This window comes from Pogona vitticeps, chromosome 4 (assembly GCF_051106095.1).
Source record: "Pogona vitticeps strain Pit_001003342236 chromosome 4, PviZW2.1, whole genome shotgun sequence".
Classification (NCBI taxonomy): Eukaryota; Metazoa; Chordata; class Lepidosauria; order Squamata; family Agamidae; genus Pogona; species Pogona vitticeps.
In genome coordinates, this window is record NC_135786.1 from 203,699,974 (window position 1) to 203,712,277 (window position 12,304).

The following is a 12,304-nucleotide window of genomic DNA, read 5'->3' on the forward strand; positions in this document are numbered from 1 at the left end:
GCTCAGTGGTTTAGGTTTCTGGCTGCAGAGGCTGGGAGTTTGATTCCTCACTGTGGCTCCTATGAATAAAACCAGCCTGTGTGGCCATGGATAAGCTGCACAGTCCTAGGCTGCCCCCAGAAGGGAATAGTAAATCACTTCTATGTATTCTCTACACAGAAAACCCTAAAAAAAGTTGCCATAAATCAGACTTGACAGCACACTATTAATATTATTATTAGTTTTTGAGGAATCATAGGTAAAGCTAGATTGCATGGCTGAAGTTCAGTGCCCTCTTATTGGAAAGTAAGTCTCACAGAGCTTAGTACACATAGATAAGGATTGCACCCCACAGGTAATTTCGACAGAAGTAAGGAATTGGTGCCATTCCCAGTGTAGGCACCTTTGGGGACCTGGGAGAGGGCCTTCTCTGTGGCTGCTCCCAGTTTAGGGAATTCTTTCCCCTCAGGAGGTCAGGTTCGTCCCCTCCTGCTTATTCTTCCACTGACAGCCGAAGACTTACCTCTTCTAGCAGGCTTTTAACAATCACGATTGAATCCCCAAAAGCCTTTTTAAAGTTAAGATCGGTTTTTAATGCTTACTTGCTTTTTCATTATTCAATTGTATTTTATTTAGCATATACTGTAGGTTTTTTTAATGTTTAACTCATTATGTTTTTAATTCTCCCTTTACTGGGAGAAAGGTGACCTATGAATAAAACAAGCAAATAAAAAATAAATAATAATTTACTCCTCTCTCGCTCCAATCATCCTATGACAAAACCAAATCACTTTCTTAATAGGAGAATTTTCTTCAATAACTGCTCCAGTGTTATCTGGCTCAAGCATTCATTTTCATTCAAAGCGTTCTCAAGTATGTCATAGGGGAGCCACTACAAATTCTTTTCACCTCACATTTCATCTTCAAACTGCATGTGCTTTTTTTAAAAAAAGAATTTATTAGCTAAAATCACATCATTCTTTGTTCTTAACTCAGTGGGATTTTTCTAAACAAAAGAGCTTCTATTAAAAATGTAATTGTGCAAGATTTAATGGGGCATACGTCTCTATGCTTACATACTTGGGAATAAACCTCATCCAGCTCAGTGGATTGCTGTGCTGAGTAAACAAACAGAAGATGGAGTTGCACGGCAGCTGTCCTAAATATACCGTACATGGGAATCACCTCTACTGAACTCAGTGAGTAACAATAAATATGCATACTGAAAAAACACATGTTCAGTAACAATATGTATCTTTTAAAATAGCTGGTAGTACTTAGACTGAATGTGTTTAGATACAATTTTGAAAGAATGCATATTTTAATGGAATATATTACAATTTTTCTGTATTGGTTATCTAGAACACTGGTTTTGTATCACCTCTAGCAAGAGAACAGACAATAAGAAGTTAATACTGTTTAATAGCTGGAAAGCTTTGTCTAGCATCTGCAAAAAAGTCACCCATCAATTTGGATGGGTAGAGTAATAGCCAGCACTGCTAGGCATTTCATAGAATCATAGAAAAGTGAAGATGGAAGGGGCCTTCAAGGCCATCAAGTCCAACCCCCTGCTCAGTGCAGGAATACAATCAAAGCATATGTGCCAGGTGCTTATCTAAGGTTTTCTTGAATTTCCTCCAATGTTGGGGCACTCACCAATTCCTGAGGTAACTGGTTCCACTGTCGTACTGCTCTAACAATTAGGAAGTTTTTCCTGATATTCAACTAAAATCTGGCTTCCTTAATTGTTGCGTATCCTGCACTCTTGGATGACTGAGAACAGATCTTGCCCCTCCTCTGTATGACAGCCTTTCAAATATTTGAAAAGTGCTATATCACCCCTCAGTCTTCCTTTCTCAAGGCTAAATATGCCGAGTTATTTCAGTCTTTCCTCATAAGGCTTGGTTTCCAGCCCTCTGATCATCCTTGTCACCCTCCTCTGAACTTGTTCCAATTTGTTAGCATCCTTTTTGAAGTGTGGTGTCCAGCACTGGACACAGTACTCAACGTGAAGCCTAACCAGTGCTGAATAGAGGGCAACCGGCACCCCGCAGGATTTGGAAACTATACAGTACTTCTATTAATGCAGCCTAAAATAGCATTTACATTTTTTGTAGCCACATTACACTATTGGCTCATATTTAGCTTCTGATCTACGACAATTCCAAGATCCTTCTTGCCCTTAGTTTTGCTGAGCCAAGTATCCCCCAGCTTGTAACTGTGGAATTGGTTTCTTTTTCCGAAGTGCGGTACTTTGCACTTATCCCTGTTGAATTTCATTTCGTTGCTTTTGGCCAGTGCTCCATCCTATCAAGGTCATTTTGAATTTTGTTTCTGTCTTCTAGGGTATTAGCTATTCTGCCCAGTTTGGTATCAACTGCAAATTTGACAAGCATTCCCTGCACTCCCTCATCCAAGTCATTAATAAAAAATATTGAAGAGCACCGGGCTCAGGACTGAGCCTTGGGGTACCCCACTAGTTACCTCCTCCCAGTTACAGAAGGACCCATTAATCATCACCCTCTGAGTGCGATTCTGTAGCCAATTGTATATCCACCTGACACTTGATCTATCCAGCCCGCACCTAGCTAGCTTGCTAATCAGGATATCATGGGGCACTTTGTCAAAAGCTCTGCTGAAGTCAAGATATATTATGTCTACAGCATCCCCTATGTCTATCAGGGAGGTGACCTGATCAAAAAACAAGATCAAATTCGTTTGGCAGGATTTTTTCTTGACAAATCCATGTTGGCTTCTAGTTATTACTGCATTGTTTTCTAGGTGCTTGCACAATGACCGCTTTATGATCTGTTCCAGAATTTTGCCTGCAACTGACGTCAGCCTGACTGGCCTGTAGTTCCCAGGTTCCTCTCTTTTTTTGCCCTTTTTGAAGACAGGGACAACATTGGCCCTCCTCCAATCCTCTGACACCTCACCCGTTTCCCATGATTTCAAGATAATAATGGATAGCGGTTTTGAGAGTTCTTCAGCCAGTTCCTTCAGTACTCTCAGATGCAGCTCATCTGGCCCCGGAGATTTGAACTTGTTCAAGGTGGTAAGGTATTCCTTGACTATTTATTTATCTATCTCCAGCTGCAATCCTGTCCCCCTCCCCCCCTTGCACTTCCAATTTGTTTGGAAGTTCATACTCTGTCTTATGAGAAAAGACTGAACTAAAATAGGAATTGAGCACCTCTGCCTTTTGTCCTTTGCTATCATTTTTCAATCTCCATTGTGGAGTTGTGCCACTATGTCTTTTGTTTGTCTTTTGCTACTCACATACTTGAAGAATGCTTGTTTAATTGCTTTTAGTATCTCTTGCTCACCTCAGCTCATTCTCAGCTTTTGCCCTCCTAATGCCATCCCTGTACAGAGGTGCCCCGCATTACGATGACCCCGCTGCACAACGAAATTGCTGCATGACGACTTTTTTGCGATTGCTATAGCGATCACAAAACGATGGTTCCAATGGGGAAAATCAGCTTTATGATGATTAGTTCCCTGCTTTGAGAACCGTTTTTTTCGCTGGACGACGATCTTTACAGCTGATTGTCGGGTTTTCAAAATGGCCTTCTGCTGTTTTCTGACCCTTGTTTCGGAAGATAGTGATTAAAAACAGCTGATCGGCGCTCACAAAATGGCCACCCTATGGAGGAACTTCGCTGGACGACGAGGTAATCTCCCCATTGGAATTCATTAACCGATTTTCAATGCATTCCAATGGGGAGTTCCCCCCCGCATGACGACGATTTCGCTTAACAGCGATTTTCCTGGCACGGATTATCGTCATCATGCAAGGCACCACTGTATTTCCTTGCTACTTTTTTGTACTCTTCCTTGGTGGCCTGGCCCTCTTTCCACTGACTGTACATGTCTTCTTTGGTTTTTAGGTCCTCCCTGAGCTTTGTGAAACCACACTGGCCTTTTTTGCTGCCTTCCCCCTTTCTTTCTTGTTGGAATTTTTTTATTTGTGCCTTTAGAATTTCTTTTTCTAGACGCTCCCAACCTTCCTGGACTCCTTTTCATTTTAGGATCTCCTGCCATGAGACCTTACTTATCCTGAGATTATTACAATTGGCTTTTTAAAATCCAGCAGACCTGTGTGGCTTTCGTTTTCTTTGAAATCAAGAATTCTAAAAGGACATGGCCACTATCACCTAGAGTTCCCCTTACTGCTACTTCCCCTGCCAAGTCATCTTTGTTGGTCAGAATCAAGTCAAGGATAGCAAATCCTCTAGTTTCTTTCTCCACTTTTTGTAGGAGAAAATTATCAGCCACACAAGCCAGGAATTTCCTGGAAGGGCTGTACTTGGCAGAATATGCCTCCCAAAATATATTTGGATAATTGAAATCTCCCGCTATGTTGTGTCTTTGAAAACCTTGCAATTTGTTTTTCAAGTTTTGTCTACTTCCTATCTTCGATTGGGTGGGCGGTAGTAGACTCCAACTACCAAGTTTCTTTTGTTTTATTGCCCCAACTAGATTGATCCAGATGCTCTTGATGGGTTAGCCACTCTCCTCCTCCTGTACAAGAATGCATATTTTTACATATACTGTACCCCAGCTCCCTTTTTATTCTCCATCTCCTTCAATTGCTGTATTCCCATCATGGGAGTCATCCCACCAAGTTTCAGTTATTCCTGTCAAGTCATACTTACCCTCCTGAATTAAAATTTCCAATTCTTTTTGCTTGTTTCCCATACTCCTGGCATTCTTATACAGACACTGGAGGGTGTGTAATTTGTGATCACACACCCTCCTGTTTGTCTTTGTACATTTTTATGAATATTATGACAATGATTATTATGTTTATTTTTAAGTTTATTAGTATGATTATTGTTGTTGATGTTATTATTGTTCCCCTTTTGATCAGTTTGGTCCATTCCTCTTATTTATTTATTAAATGTATACCCCACCCGTCTACTCTGGGCAGCTAACAATAATAGATAGAGTAAGAACAATATAATAAAACAAAAAACAACAGTATTAATGTAGTTCAAGATGGGAAAAAATATTCAGGTGATGACAGGAGGGAAAGCCTGCCTAAAGAGCCAGGTCTTAAGTTTGATCATAAAAACACCCAGCGAGGGAGCCAGACAGATCTCTGGGGGTAGACTGTTCCAAGGCAAGGGCTCCACTGCTGAGAAGGTCCCGTTTCTTGTTCTTTCTCTCCAGGCCTCCCTTGGCGTTAGGCCCCTCAGCCACCCTTCCTGGCTAGAATGAGTGATTCGGGTAGATCTAGGTGGGAGGAGGCATTCTGCTAGATATCAAGGTCCTAAACCACTTAGGGCTTTATATATAATCATTAACACTTTGAAATCAACGCAGAAACGAACGGGCAGCCAGAGTGGGGGAGATATGTTGATGCTTTTTCACCCCAGTAAGAAGTCTGGCCGCTGCATTCTGCACCATTTGAAGCTTCCGCAACAATCTCAAAGGTAGCCCCACATATAGCGTGTTACAGTAGTCTAATCTCAAGACTACAAGCACATGGACCAGAGCGGTGAGTGCCCCGACATCAAGATAGGGACGCAGCTGGGCAATCCACCACAGATGGAAATAGGCAGAGCGGACCACTGACGCCACCTGGGTTTCCATGGTGAGGGCTGGATCCAGATGTACCCCCAAGCTGTGAACCTCACTCTTCGTGGTGAGAGTCACTTCCCCAAAAGAGAAGGAGTTTCCCAAACCAATGATGGAGGAGCCACCCACCCTCAGGACCTCCGCCTTGTCCGGGTTCAGCCTCAGACCATTCTCTTGCATCCATTACAGTACAGACTCCAGGCAGTGCTAAAGGGACAGAATAGTATCCACTGTGGTTGGAGAAAAGGAGATGTAGAGTTGGGTGTTATCAGCGTACTGATAGCACAAAGCTCCACACCCTCTGATTACCCCACCCAGTGGCCTCATGTAGATATTAAACAGCATTGGGGAGATAATTGAGCTCTGCGGAACCCCAAAATTGAGACTCCACGGGGCCGAAACACACTCCCCAAGCTGTACTCTCTGAGGATGGTCCTCCAAGAACGACCGGAGCCAGGCAAGCACCAGACCAGCGATTCCCGGCTTGGAGAAGCTGGGAATTATGTGTAAGACTTCATCTTCCATTAAATCTTTGCTTGCATCTCCCTCCTCCTCCCAATTCAGTTTAAAGCCCTCCTGATGAAGTTCTTCATGCTGTGGGGAAACACATTCTTCCCAGTCCTTGTTAGATGCAAGCTGTCTCTTGCTAGCAGTCCTTCTTCCAGGAAGCTTAGCCCTTGGTCCCAAAAATCAAATCCCTCTTGTCGACACCACCTTTGTAGGCAGTCATTCACCCAGAGGATCTTCCTTTCTCTTTTGATTCCCTTTCCGAGCACTGGTAGGATGGAAGAAAAAACTATCTGGGCCCCAAAGTCCTTGAGTTTCCTTCCCAGAGCTTCAAAGTCAGATGTGATTTCTCGGTAGCTCCTCTTGGCTGTGTCGTTTGTTCCCATGTGGACAAGAAAAAAGGAATATGTATATGTAGGTTTTATAAATGATGGCAATCCTTTCATAACATCCCTTATCAGTCCTCCACTGAGACAGCATACCTTGCGAGTCCATGGATCCTCCTGGCAAATTTTGGTCTCAATTCCATGTAGCAGGGAGTCCCCTACTATAACTACTCTCCTCTTCTTTTTGTAGGGTGTAGGTTCAGCGACTGTATTCTGCTGCGCTTCAGCCCTACTCATGTCCTCCTGTGGGGTCTCCTCTGCGTCCTGTCTGGCAGACTCTTCTTCAGGTAATTGCAAGCGGTTTAGTAGTTCCACCAGGAAATAATGTCTTCTTCTTTTGCTCCTAACTGTGATTCTTCTCCATGGAGGTTCCTCCACCATGTTTGCAGCAGCCTCTACAGCATTTTCCTCCACTGCAATGTTTTGGTTTTCTTCCATCAGTAGTGCCCCCTTCTGACAGCTGCTGCTACTCAAGAGCTCTATCAATGTAGGCTTCGTATTTCCTTATGGCCTTGAGTGTGGCTACTCACTGCTCCAGGTCTCTGACTTTCTCTCTTGTTACATGTACTGTATATAGCATTTTGCACTCAGCAAGAAAGACAAACATAGCACAAACTTTGCAGGTAACCACAAGCGAGTTGTCTCCACACTCCATAATCCCTTCTAGCTTTTTTTACTTTTAACTGTTTGTTTAAGATACCTATCCGTCTTGTTTTATTAGTTCAAATGTAGTTGTACATTTGTTAGAGGCCTCCCCTGGCCAACTCCCTGTTTGCTCTCCTGATTGCAAGCTCTGGTCACGAGCTCTCTGGGTTTGCCTTTAGCTTTATTTGTCAGCTATGCTCTGCCCAGAGTCAGGAAACAAAAGGCCCTCCCAAAACTCACAACTGCTACTTCTAGCCTTCAGCAGTAATCAGGATGCTCCCCTTTCAGTTAGGCCAATCACACGACACTTCCTGTTAAGGACACACCCCTTCCTGTTCTACTGAGCACAGGGCTCTTTAAGTAGAGTGCGTGGTGTTTCTGTCTGGCCAGTTTCTAGGGGTTACTTCAGGCCCTTTCTTGGTGTTACTCTAGAGAAAAATCCTCTCTGTCTTTGTCTCCTTGGTCTCCTTCCTATCTCTCCCACTGCAAACTCCCTGTTTGCAAGCTCTGGTCATGAGCTCCCTGAGTCTGCCTTGAGCTTTATTTGTCAGCTGTGCTCTGCCCAGAGTCAGGAACCAAAAGCAAGAGTTAACTGAAAGTGGAATGATACATAAAGGGTTGCAGCGGTTGGGAGGTGGGGGCCTCAAGTGTACATTTAGAAGTTGTACTACCTGCTTTTGGAGTCTTGTCAGTGATGTTCCAATGTCCTGTATACACCTGACCTACATATAAAGGAGGAAGCAAATTATAGACCTCTAGAGTACCCTCTTTATAAGGAAACAGATAATAAAAAGAAACTATCCATGAAACATCATTTTCTGCTGAGTGTTAAAACTTGTGTACACACACCCCTGCTTCTCCTTTTATCCATAATAGGCCGCTTGGCCCTAGAAATGGAATTGTTTTCACTGTCAAACTAGACTACAATATTCAAATCACATTTAGAAGTGGTTCTCCCCTTAAGCAAGACTTCTCTATGCACAGGAGTTTTTCTTACCTCTGCATTTTACAAATTTATTTCATCACTTACCACTGATAGATAAATATGGTTTAATTTACAGCTCTGATTGCTCAGGATTGCAGGTCTGGGGAAATCCCACTGCTGGAAGGCAACACTGTGAGGGGCACATAAAACAGCCTGGTGGGCCGGGATTGCCTGTGGGCCTTGAGTTCGACACATGTGCTATAGACCAATGGTCCCCAATCTTTTTCGGTCCACGGACCGGCTGGGGAAGGCGGGGCACCCCCCACTTTTGCACGCATGCACAAACAAGCACACACACGCCCTTGGATGGGTACGGGCACACGTGCGCATGTGCAAATGGTAGCACGGCACTTGTCTGGGCGCGCTTGTGCTAGTGTGCATGCACAAATGGCGGCGCTTGCACAGGCATGCTGGAGCATGTGCGCAGCCACAAACAGGCTGTGTGGGGGTGAGTGCGTGCAGGGGGGCGGGAGGTCTGTCTCGGCAGCCCAGTCCGTTTCAGGCCACGGACTGGCACCGAGCCGCGGACCAGGGGTTGGGGACCTCTGCTATAAACCATCTTGATTGCTGCCATTGGTGTTGTCAGCTGCCCTTTGCTATGTAAACCTTGGCATCCCTTTTCCTGCTGGTAATGCAGCCATAGTATGGTACTGGAAAAAACTAGCTTGTGATAAAGAAGTACAAGGGAAAAGGAGGTGTAGAATCTTCCAAGGAATAACTAGACATGGGTTATTCATATTCTTATCTCCAGGGATATGAATACAACGGGGCCCAATTTCCTCCTCCAGAACTGACCAGCCCACTCACCGGGCTCCATGCGGTGCTTGGGTGCTTCATCGCCACACTAACTGCAGCAGGAGCCCAGCTGGCTTTCCTCAACTGCCCGCTTTGGCAAAGAGGTGGGATGCGGAGTCTCCTCACTCAGCTGATAAGTGGTCAGCTGCATGGGGAGCTGGAGAAAGCCAGCCGGGTTTCTGCCATGACAGCAATGACAGAAGACCCCAGCACTGTGCAGAGCACTGTTAGTAGGCTGGCCAGCTCTGGGGGACAGAATTGAGCCCTCACAGGACCTGTGGTACCATGGGTCATATTCGTATCCCTGGAGATACAAATACAAATAGTCCATGTCTAGAAATAACACCTAGTTAAAACTCAAGCTTCTCGTGAATTAAGGCAAACTATAGCACAAAAGCCCCAGAGTAGTCAAAAATCTGCAGAAATAGAAATTACAAGAGAAGACAAACTGAAGAGCATCTACATGTCAGTGTGAATATGAGGGAATAAGTCCTTTTTCTCCCAGTCAGCAATTGCTTTTTGTTCCATTAACACCTCTGGTTTTCCTACTCTTGGATTGGTTTCTTTACCTTATCACTAAAGTTAAGTTCTTTATTGGTAGATGGCAAGCTTGGAGAAAAAGTACATTGTGCCACCTTTATTTATGCTCAGAAAATAAATCATGCCTTTATCCTGTGGCACATGACATGATCATAACATCTTATCGAAGTATATTCTGGGCATGGAGCCATTGAAAGTATCCAGTTCTGTAGCCTATCCATACTGTCCGTTGTCTTTCCACCTGGCAAACCCTTGTTGCCATGGCAATCATGTATCTGTCTTTTTACTCATTCTATTGTGCAAAAGTCCAGGCTGGGAGAAATCTTCTGCCCTTTCCCCCAAAAGAAGCCATGCTCTTTATGAAACAAACCAAAGATTTCCTCAATTCCATTCAACAGGTTGGCAGGTTATTCCATCAGCTATATATCTGGAGCCATGTCCAGTCCACGTATCTGCAGGCCTTTTCCTCCAGTATACCATTTCACCCTAAGAGTGAACTTAATTAAGGACAGTGTAATTGTTTTCTCTCCTGCTCATCCTGAACTTCTGATGGCCATGCACATGAAAACAATGATCAAAACAGCAGTACTGCTTTACATTAAAGATGAATGGATGCCTTTCTGAAGAGAGTGCAGCAGTCATTTCTCAGAACATACAGCAGTGTTATGGCAAAATAAGTTCAATACTAGATTCAGTTCAGCCAATGGTTTCTTATGTCAGCAACTAAGTTCTCCATCCCAACATACTTCACATATAGAACCAAAGAAGCCAACTCTCAGGCTACCAGTCTCTGAAGGGCAAGGCAACAGGAGAGTAAATTCTTGCAATTTTCCTTCACTCTTCCCAATGCCTTTGAACAAGTGAGAACTTGAAACAGACTCCCTTGATAGTTGGTTTCTGGAATCACTGCTCCAAGTATGTGTACGTACTACGTGCCATCAAGTTGCATCTGACTTGTAGTGACCTTAATAAGGTTTTCAAAGAAAGATATATGTTTAAGGAGTGGTTTTACCAGTGCCAATCCCCTTCCTGCCCCTTGAGTTTCCATGACTAAATGGGGATTCAAATGCAGGCCTCTTGAGTTTGTCTATCACTCCGTCCATTCCACCTCATCTTACCTTTAAGGCTAAGCTTGTCGCAAATATACAGCATAGCCAGAAAAGGAAGTATGTCAAGGCTTCCCTCAGCCTTCCCAATAGTGAAACAGCTATACTCAAGGCAGCATTGAGCCTAGGGCAGCTGGACCTAGAGGCTATACCAAATACATTTGCTACACAGCCATTATTGCACTAGTCACCTGCTTTTATTGTAGACTGTTGCTTAGCAACTGGTGCTACTAGTCATTTGGCTCCAGATGAATGATGAGACCAGATGGAGGTTGTAGAGCTATGTTCCTCCCTGTAAGTATCCTGCCGATTTTGGTAGCTATTTTGCTAGTATGCTATGAAACAAAAGCAAATCAGGCCACTATTTGAGATTTACATGTAGGCTAGCATCTTTAGGAAGACATTTTGCTTGCCACTTAGTGAAAGTTGTCAATAAATAAAAGTGGTTAATAAGCCAATTAAAAGGTTCATGAAAAAACATTTATAAACAAGATAAGTCAGTGTTTAAGAACGCTGATTAAACATAAAGCACATTAAATATCTTCTTCCTTGACATTTTAAAAGGTATTTTGGAAAGGTCAGATCTGTGTCCTTTACTATTATAGATGAGGGTACTACATTCTTCTATATCTATCAAAACCTCTACATATGATCTTATTACATATGAATTTATGTATACTTCTTTACATTATTCTTACTTGTGGCTTAAACTGTAAAGCTCAGTATTTCATTTCAGATTTGATTCAAGGTGGAATTCAAGTACCATGGAAACCAATATTTTCAATCTTTGAAACTGCATATTTATACCTGTGTATAGTGGTGCCTCACTTAGCGATGTTAATCCATGCAGAAAAAATCGCTGCTTAGTGATGACATCGCTAAGCGAAAATAAAAAGCCCATAGAAACGCATTAAAACATGATTAATGCATTCCTATGGGCTAAAAACTCACCTTTAAGCGAAGATCCTCCATAGGGGTGGCCATTTTCAGTGCCGCTTAAGTGAGGAAACACAGCAGGTGGCCATTTTGTTTACCCAGTGGCCATTTTGAAACAGCTGATCAGCTGGCCGAAAATGGGCGCTTTGCGATGATCGCTTCCCTGCGATCATCGCAAAGCGAAATTTCCCCATAGGGACCATCGCAAAGTGATCGCTTTTGCAATGGCAAAAAGTCCATCGCAAAGTGATTTCATCACTATGCAGAGCGATCGCTATGCGAGGCATCAATGTATTCCTAACGAGTTCTCTCTTCCACAATACTTACTGAATACTAACATCTGTAATGGCTCTAAACTGTGCATTTTAAGGAGTCCTCAATTACACTCTTTCAAATATCTGATAACAAATTATCACATAGCACTTGCTATGTCTCTTAAGCAACCTGATATATTTTTTTAGAGATAATAGCATAAGATGCTACTTAAAGACACTGTTGCATTTATGTTGCCCCCTTATATTCACTGTGGTTAGAAATACTCTGCTGAGATCCATTGGTCCACCAACTGTGGAGAGTGAAAGAATCCTGTCTCTGCAGCTCCACTCATCAGCAGGACTGGTCATCCTCATTAGTGCATATGCACCAACACTGTTGTCTACAACATAAGTCAAAGACAAATTCTATGACAATCTGGCAGCTACTATCAAAAAATCCCCAAGAGAGAGCTGCTGTTCATTCTTGGAGACTTTAACACTAAAGCTGGTGCTGATCACAGTTCTTGGCCCACTTGTCTAGGCTGTTTTGGCATTGAGAAAATGGCCAACGTTTGCTGGAGTTTTGTT